General features: G+C 39.3%; 1 non-coding gene across 1 annotated transcript; it reads right to left on the bottom strand.

Moving 5' to 3' along the window:
* Positions 1 to 260: 260 nt before the first annotated feature.
* On the bottom strand, positions 261 to 391 carry LOC138814366 (small nucleolar RNA SNORA51). The gene has a single exon (XR_011367952.1). It is a non-coding gene; the product is annotated as a small nucleolar RNA SNORA51 (small nucleolar RNA).
* Between the last annotated feature and the right edge of the window lie 7,784 nt (positions 392 to 8,175).

The following is an 8,175-nucleotide window of genomic DNA, read 5'->3' on the forward strand; positions in this document are numbered from 1 at the left end:
ATGTCATTTAATTTATATAGTTACACTTTCATTCTGTGTTCCCGTTATTGAACTAGTTATTTTATGTACTCCATTTTTTGCCTTCCAAAATGTGTTTCATATTTATTTATCTATTTTTCTATACTTTAATTTTGCTTTTGTTTTCTTAACCCAGAGTTTCATTTTCTTCATCTTACTTTGATTTTCCTTTACAAATTTTTATTTTGACAGTTGTTAAGCTATCAACTCAGCTATTTTATTTTATTTTTTTCTTTCTGATCCCATGTCTCCTCATTTACAATACAGATCAAGCACAGGGCCTGGGCTGAGGTATCTATGGGGTAGGTTTACTCTGCTTCCTATTGATATATAGTCAGTATAAGAACACTGCCTAGGGGCTGGGAAGGTGGCTCAGTGGTAGAATGCTTGCCTTGCATGTATGAGGCCCTGGGTTCGATTCCTCAGCACCACATAAGCAAAAAGAAAAAAGCCAGAAGTGGTGCTGTGGGAAAGAAAAGAACACTGCCTATGGTGAGCACCAGGAGGCCAAACTCAGCTATTTTAAATTCTATCTTTTTAAATTAATATAAATATTTAGGGTTATGACCCTTTGAGGCAGAATTTATACTTATTTTTAATAGTGTGTAGAATATTCTGCAATTTCAGTTTATATATCTTTCTTGGCTCAAGAAAGAGCTTTTAAATTGTCATACAAAAGGTTTATGTTTTTTTGTTTTCATCGGTTGTGGGGCCTGAACTCTGGGCCTGGGCGCTGTCCCTCAGTTCTTTAGCTCAAGGCTAGCGCTCTACCACTTGAGCCACAGCACCACTTCCAGCTTTTTCTGCGTATGTGGTGCTGAGGAATCGAACCCAGTGCCTCATGCATGCAAGGCAAGCGCTCTACCACTGAGCAACGTAAAACCCCAAAAGGTCACTTTTTTATTATGATTTATTTGTTCTTATATTGGGTTGTGATTGAAAAGTTTTATTGTGATCAAATATTTTAATTAAGGATTACACTCATGATGTAAGATATGATCAGGTTTATAATTTTCTCAATAGATATTTGAAAGTAAGATACATTTTTTTCATTTTCAGGATTAAAGTTCCTCATTCATTATGTTTAATTTCTTTTAAGTCTGTTATTTCAAAAGTATAGTGATATTTGTTTCAAGAGCCCTAATGCACAGCAAGATGATTAGACAATGGTATTTGTGTTCTTGAAAAAATGTAAATAGTATATCTTATGTGCTCTGACCACAAAAATGGTAACTAGGTGAGGCAAGTTACTTATTTAGCTAGATTTAGCCATTCTACAACATATATGTAATTTAGTACATGATGTTGTAAACCATAAAACCCAATATTTTCTGTCAATTTTTAAATAATAAAACAAAGTTGCATAGGTATTTTAATACCATAATTAGTGATTTTTCCTTCCATTTCTCTTGTCATGCTATAATTTCTGCATTATGAATTTTGTTATTTTGGTTGGTGCACAGATTTTTATGTATTTTTACATCTTTATTGTCCATTGTACCCCTTAGGCATTATCAAGGATGTTTGCTATAAAATACTTTTTATTTGGAATTCTACTTTATCTAATATTGACATCTCAAAAACCACTTTAATTTCAGCTCTTCTGAAAGTTTCAGATGTATGTCCTGCATACAAAACCAAGTTAAGCTTTTCTTTGGTCTGAAAATAGTTTTTCTTTTTATAGTTGTGTCATCACCATTATTTTTAATTATATGAAAGATATGCATAGCATTAGATCTATGTTCTATGCTGTTATTTGATGTTATGTTATCTGATGGCCATTGATTTTAAAACAATGTTCTACAGAAGATAGGCTTCAAAGGCTTACATTTGTAATTCTAGCTACTCAAAAGCCTGAAAACCAGGGGATCATAGTTTGAAGTCAATCAGGGTATAAAAGTTCAGGAGATTCCATTTTCAGAATAACTAGCAAAAAACTGGACTGAAATATGGCTCAAGTGGTAGAGTAACAGCTGAGCAAGAAAGGTAAGTGAACTTGAGACCCTGATTTCAAACCCCAATCTCCTCACACACACAATAAAAGATTTTCCACAGTAATTTTGTGCCTGTGTCTATGTACACATATGCATGCATGTGATCTTTTTATATTTATGGAGCATTGCATTTTTCTATCTTTATTTAGCAACTATAATTTCTTCTTGATGAATTCTTTCCGTTATTAATATGATGTAACTTTGTCTCTTCTGACTGATTTTAGTTTTAAGTTTATTTTATCAGATAGAAGTATGAGAAGTATGAGAAGTACTCATGCCTGCTTTCAACATCTATTGGCTTGGAAGATCTTTTTCAAACCTTTTATCTAAAGTCTATATATGTCTATGTCAATGAGATGTTTTTCTTGTAGGCAACAAATATTTGGGTCTTGCTTTTTAATCCAACCTGTCACTGTTGAGACCATTGACATTCAGTGTTAGTATTGGAAGTTATATCATATTTACTATCATTGTGTTGTTTTTCTGAGTTTCTTTCTTTCCTGTTCTTCTTTGCTATGGATTTATTCAGGTTTATTCTTTCCTCTATTCTCTTTGTCTTGTTTTTCTTTTGTGCGTAGGATTTCTTTCTGTATCTTTTGCAGTGCTACATTAGAAGTCATTAATTTATTTTTGTTTATCATGAAAGGATTTTTGTTTCTCAATCATGAAGAGTAACTTAATGGAGTACACTTATTGAGGTTGACAATTGTTATATTTCGAGCTTGCATTATGTACTTCGGTGTCTCCTTCTGTTATTCAAATGGACTTGCCACTGTGTGTGACTTGTCTCTACTCTTTTGAAGCTTGCAATATTGTTTCTTTATTTTGTATATTTAATGGTTTAGCTATACTATGTTTAGGGGTAATCCTCTTATCTTGACTGTTTGGTTTTCTGTAAGCCTCCTCCACTTGGATGATTTTGTCTTTCTGGAGGATGAACATTTTTTCTACTATTATTTTACTAACAAGGTTCTCATTGCCTTTCTCCTTCTATATGCATGATCCAAGGTTGTTTTTTTTTCTTGATGTCTGAGTGGTCTTGTGAATTCTATTAATTAATTTTATGTACGGTTTGTTCTCAGTCTCTGGTAACCTATTTTCAAGTTCTTTTTTAGTTGGGCTTTTGATCAAGTCTCTTATTTGGGCTATTTAGATCTTCATTTCCAAGATTTTAGTTTGCTATTTTTTAGTTTGATCATTTTAGTTGAGTATTTTTCTGTATCATTATTGAATTTCTCTTTCATATCTTGCATTGTTTTCTTCAGTTGTTTGTTTGAATTCTCTTTGAGCTCAGTTTTTTGTTTGTACCCTCCCTGAATTCATACTGCTTGTTACACATCGTCTCCTTAAATCACTGATCATCCTTGTCATTGTTTCTTTTTTAATTTGTTGTTTGAAATTTCTTCCTGTGTTGTAGAGTTGTTGCTTCATGAGAAAGCCACGTTGCTTTGTTTATTCATGAATTTAGTAATTGTTCACTGATATTTATGCACATAGGGACAAGTTTTGGTAGAGATTTCAATTTCCTATGTCCATTTAGTTTGTCATTTTTCACAGGCAATTTAAGACTGGGTATTGATTGGGTTGTGGTATATTGTCCTATTATTCAATTGGATGAAAGGCATGGCTCAGTAGCTAATCAATTTCAATGTTCAACACACTGCCCATGAACTTCTGTACTACTGGTGAGGAAGGTTGGCTGTAAACACTATTACAACTGATAAATGACAACCTTGTGTTTATGGCAAGCCCTAATGAAGATCAGTCACCACTACTGTTCCAATATCTTTTGAGGACTAGAGAAGTAAAGATCTAGATATACCATTTTTGACCAGTGTAGAAATAGTAAGAAATAATGGGAATAACACTAATGAATGATACTAGGTATTTGGTTATATAAGAAAGGAAGAAATATGATGTCTGGAGAAATTACATGATTTAGGCCTGAATGAGTGTTCTGCTTCATTCATCAGTCAGTTATAGAGTGAAGGAACAGGCTTTGGATAATAATTATTTCAAAAGGCTCAGCATTATTGTCATCCTGACCTCAGTCAATGGGATTTTGTTCCTGGGCAGGGCAGATGAACCCTTTAACATTTGCCACATCCATGCCAGAATCCTAGCTGCATCTAATCACACTCCTGCTAGGGATTTTGAGTGAGAGCTCTTCTCCACAGATATCACTATATCAATATATCACTATATCACTACCCTACCCATACCTCTTCTGCATAAATTGACGGAGAGTCTAAAACTGCCAGGATACTGAAGCCACTGCCTTTGGTGTATCAGCTTTCTCTAATAGTACTTTTGCCAGGCATCTTGAGCCAAAGCTGTACTCCTCCATGGGTGACTACATCAGTCTGACTACATCAGTCACCCCTTGGAGCCTCTGCTGTGTGGTTTAACAGGGAGTCTGAAGCATTCATCCCAGCCACCCCCAGGCATTGCAAGCACCTGCTTCTGGCATCAGTGATGACAGTGTAGCTTCCCACAGTTTAAACTTCTCTGTAGTGCAGTGTTAGACATTCTGCCCTCTCCTCCTCTACCTCTTATGACTGACTTATCCCCAAATTCTATACAAAGATTACCTGTCATTCCTTGAGCCATGGTTGCTCCTTATTCCCAGCCTCCTAGAATACTCAGTCTCCAAAAAAAGGCACTATGTCAAAATGGTGTCTGTTGTCCTCTAAGATAAGGGACCACAGAATGCCTTTCTTCATTAAGGCTAGCCTTCCCTATGTATTTGTGAGTCAAGGCCTCACAAATCCTTGTCCTGAAATTTAAGGCTTGTATGTTAGTAGGAATGTCTATTTTAACTTGTAATGGTGTCTTCAGCTTCTCTTTCTCCCATCAGGAAGCCAGAATCATGTTGAAACTTTTCGCTGCTTTTCTTCTGCTCAATTTGTTTTTATGAAGTTTCGTGCCTCTGCAACATATTCTTGAAGATCCCTGGTTCTCTGTCTGTCTTCTAGTCTCTTCAATTCACCAGAGTCTTCTGATTCATGGAGTAAAAATCTCTTTCTTTAAATACAATTCATTCCATGTAAGGATCAATCATGGTATCTTCCTTGCTTTCCGTGCCTCTATTACGAATAAAATAAAATTACTATTCCTTAGTGTGGGTTAAATTTTCTTCCACTTTTTGTATTTGACTATCAACTTGAAATAATGCCCATGACTTCCTAATATTACAGATGAGACAATCATCTTCTTTCTTAAACTCTCCCAATTTATTAGGTTATTAATTTATAAATTTTGATACATTGGGTTACTTTTTGGCACATTATGTTTTGTGGTTTTTGTTCTATTGTTAAATTCATTTAATTTTTACTGTGATTTCTGTTGTATTATTTCTCTAATCATTCTTAGTTTATAAAACCTCACTCTTTAACAACTTCTTCAATAAGGGCCTATGGACATCTAATCTCTTGAGTCCTTAAGTGCTCAAAATATTTTCAACTATTTTTTTTTGTAGAAGAAAAAGATTTATTGGAAGCAGAGCTGACAAGTCCAGGTTCTCACAAGGAAGAGGAGAAAATGGTAGCATCTGGCTCCTCAGAGAGCCCTTTTATATAGTCAGGGGCTGCAGGTGGGAGGTGCCTCACCTGCCCTACAGGTGTTGCCATTGAGGGTGGAGTTTAGGTCAGTGAGGAAGTGTTTGCTTACTTATATTTCCCCCCTTTTGGTTTAATATGTACAATACCGGGCAAGGAGTATGGGTGAAGTTCTTTTTCTGGAGCTACTTCCTGCTGAGAGGGTGCAAGGTAGTCCAAGAGGGGAGGGCAGGTACTATACATGAAGTTGACCCAGGTAGTGATGGTTATGAAGATGTTACTTGTCCAGAGTGGGGTCCTCTGGTTCCTCGATGACCGGAGGAAGACTGGGTCCAATCTTTTTTATCTGTACAGACAGGAGTGATGTTTAACGTGGTGATGAATCCAGTGTGTACAGCCCTGAATCTCTATGGCTGTGGGAGTAGAGAGAATTACTGACTAGGGTCCTTCCCACTTTGCAGAAAGCTTGCTGGAAGTAGGTGCCTGTGGCAGGTAATTTTTTGAAATGTACACTCCGTCCCCAGCATTGGTGGAGAGCCTGGAGGACAATGTGGAGGGCTTAGGACTATTGATCCACATGTTTCCAGAGAAAAGTGCTCAGGTGCTGAAGGAGAGAGGACAGCACTGGGGGAGGAGGGCTAAAGGAGAGTCCAAAGTCTGAAATAGGGGAGGCACAGGTGGGAGGCCATACATAACTTCAAAAGGACTTAATATTAGATGCTTTTATGGAAAGACCCTTAAGCAGAAAAGAGCCAAAGGCAAAAGCTTTAGCCAATCCAGATGCAGTTCAAGGGACAGTTTGGTCAGAGTTCGCTTAAGGGAGGATTGGCATGTTCCACCTTCCCTGAGGACGAGGGGTGATAGAGAATATGAAAATACCAGGAGATATTTAGAGACTTAGCCAATAGCTGAGTCATGGAGGAGACAAATTCCAGGCTGTTGAACATCTGGATGGAAGCAGGCAGGCCAAAGCAGGGAATTATTTCCTGTAAGAGATGTTGAGACACAGAGGAGGCTCTCTTGGTGGTGGTGGGAAATGCCTCTATCCATCCTGTGAAGGTATCTACAAGCACCAGCAGGTACTTGTACTTGTGGATGACTGGCATATGGGTAAAATCAATTTGCCAATCCACTCCTGGAAGGTTACCTCGAGCCTGATGGATTGGAAAGGGAGGTGGCCGCACATTGATATTTGGATTTGCCCTTTGGCATACTTCACAGGTCTGGTCTAGCAACATCTGAAGGAAGAGAATATGAGAGGGAGGCAAAGTTTGGAGCCCCTTATAGTTTAGTAACTCAGAGAGGTGATGGTGGGAGAGGATGATAAGGGCTGTGCCAAAGGTTAGCTTCTGTGATTCCTGTAGACAGAAGAGGAAGATAGGACACAGAGGCAAGGAGCCCAGCCCCTAATGGTAGGGTCTAGGCAGTTTGACAAATAAGCAACTGGTGCAAATGACGGTCCAATCTGTTGACCTAAAACTCCCAATGCAAAACACAGTTACATACAGAAAGAACAGATTGAAAGATCTGGCATCCTATGAACAGGGGTCTGTGATAAGGACCATTGGAGCCTCCTAAAGGGAAAAGTGAGAGAGGAGGGGGATAAAAGAGGTTCCTCAGGTGACCCTCTAACTGCTTCATATAAGGGATGAATAGGAGGGAGTAGTTGGGGATACAGGACCTGGGGTAGCTGGTTAGACCCAAAAAGGAAAGAAGCTCAGATGTAGTAGAGAGGTTAGGGTAGTTAGTAATCAGGTGTTTTCTGGATAGTAATAGCCTTGTACGTGGGAGTAAGTTGAACATCCAGATAAGTCATGTACTGCTGAATGACCTGTACCTGGACTCAGTATCTATCCCTGGAAGGCAAGAAAGTTAAGAAGTGTTACACTCATGCCCTCTGAAGAGCAAGACAATCCATCGAGGCACAGTTAAAGATAACAAACAAATTTATTTACATTATTCACACCAGAAAGGAGGCCTGAGACTACCTTGTCCTGCACTAGATACCCACAACCAAGAGCAGCCTCGACCACCAAACCTCCAAGCCTCCAATAGGCAGCCCTGACTCCCTGACCTTTATTAATTGTCTGCAATCCTCCAAACCTCAGATCTCCAAAGCTCCAAAGCTCCAAAACTCCAAAAGGGGAAGGCTTTTCCTTTCCTCCCTTCCTCCTTCTCTGCAGGCCTCTCCACTCTCCACAGGCCTGCCCTGCTCTGCTCTGGGGGGCGCCTCTCCACAGGCCTCTCTAGAAGGAGGTCCCAAATGGCCTCCTTGAGGAAACCCCAAATGACTTCCGGAGAAGCGCCCAAATGGCCTCTTGAGGAGACCCCAAATGGCTTCTCGAGGAAGCCCCAAATGACCTCGGGAGGAGGCTCCAAAAGACCTCTCCAGGCTTTCCCTGCTCTCCTCAGGCCTGCCCTCAGGACTCCCCTCAGGACTCTTCTCAGGACTCCCCAACCAGCAGCCAAGATATAGGCTGTACCCCTCCCCCTTTTGGTGGCATGCCCACAGCCCTTCAGCGGCATGGCACACCCCTCTGGCAGCAGCCCCATAGGGCGGTGATTTCAGCCTTTCAATGCCCCACTCCCTCTGGTGGCCCCATCTG

The sequence above is a fragment of the Dipodomys merriami genome, unplaced genomic scaffold (assembly GCF_024711535.1).
Source record: "Dipodomys merriami isolate MVZ:Mamm:240054 unplaced genomic scaffold, mDipMer1.0.p SCAF_6, whole genome shotgun sequence".
In the NCBI taxonomy this organism is placed as follows: Eukaryota; Metazoa; Chordata; class Mammalia; order Rodentia; family Heteromyidae; genus Dipodomys; species Dipodomys merriami.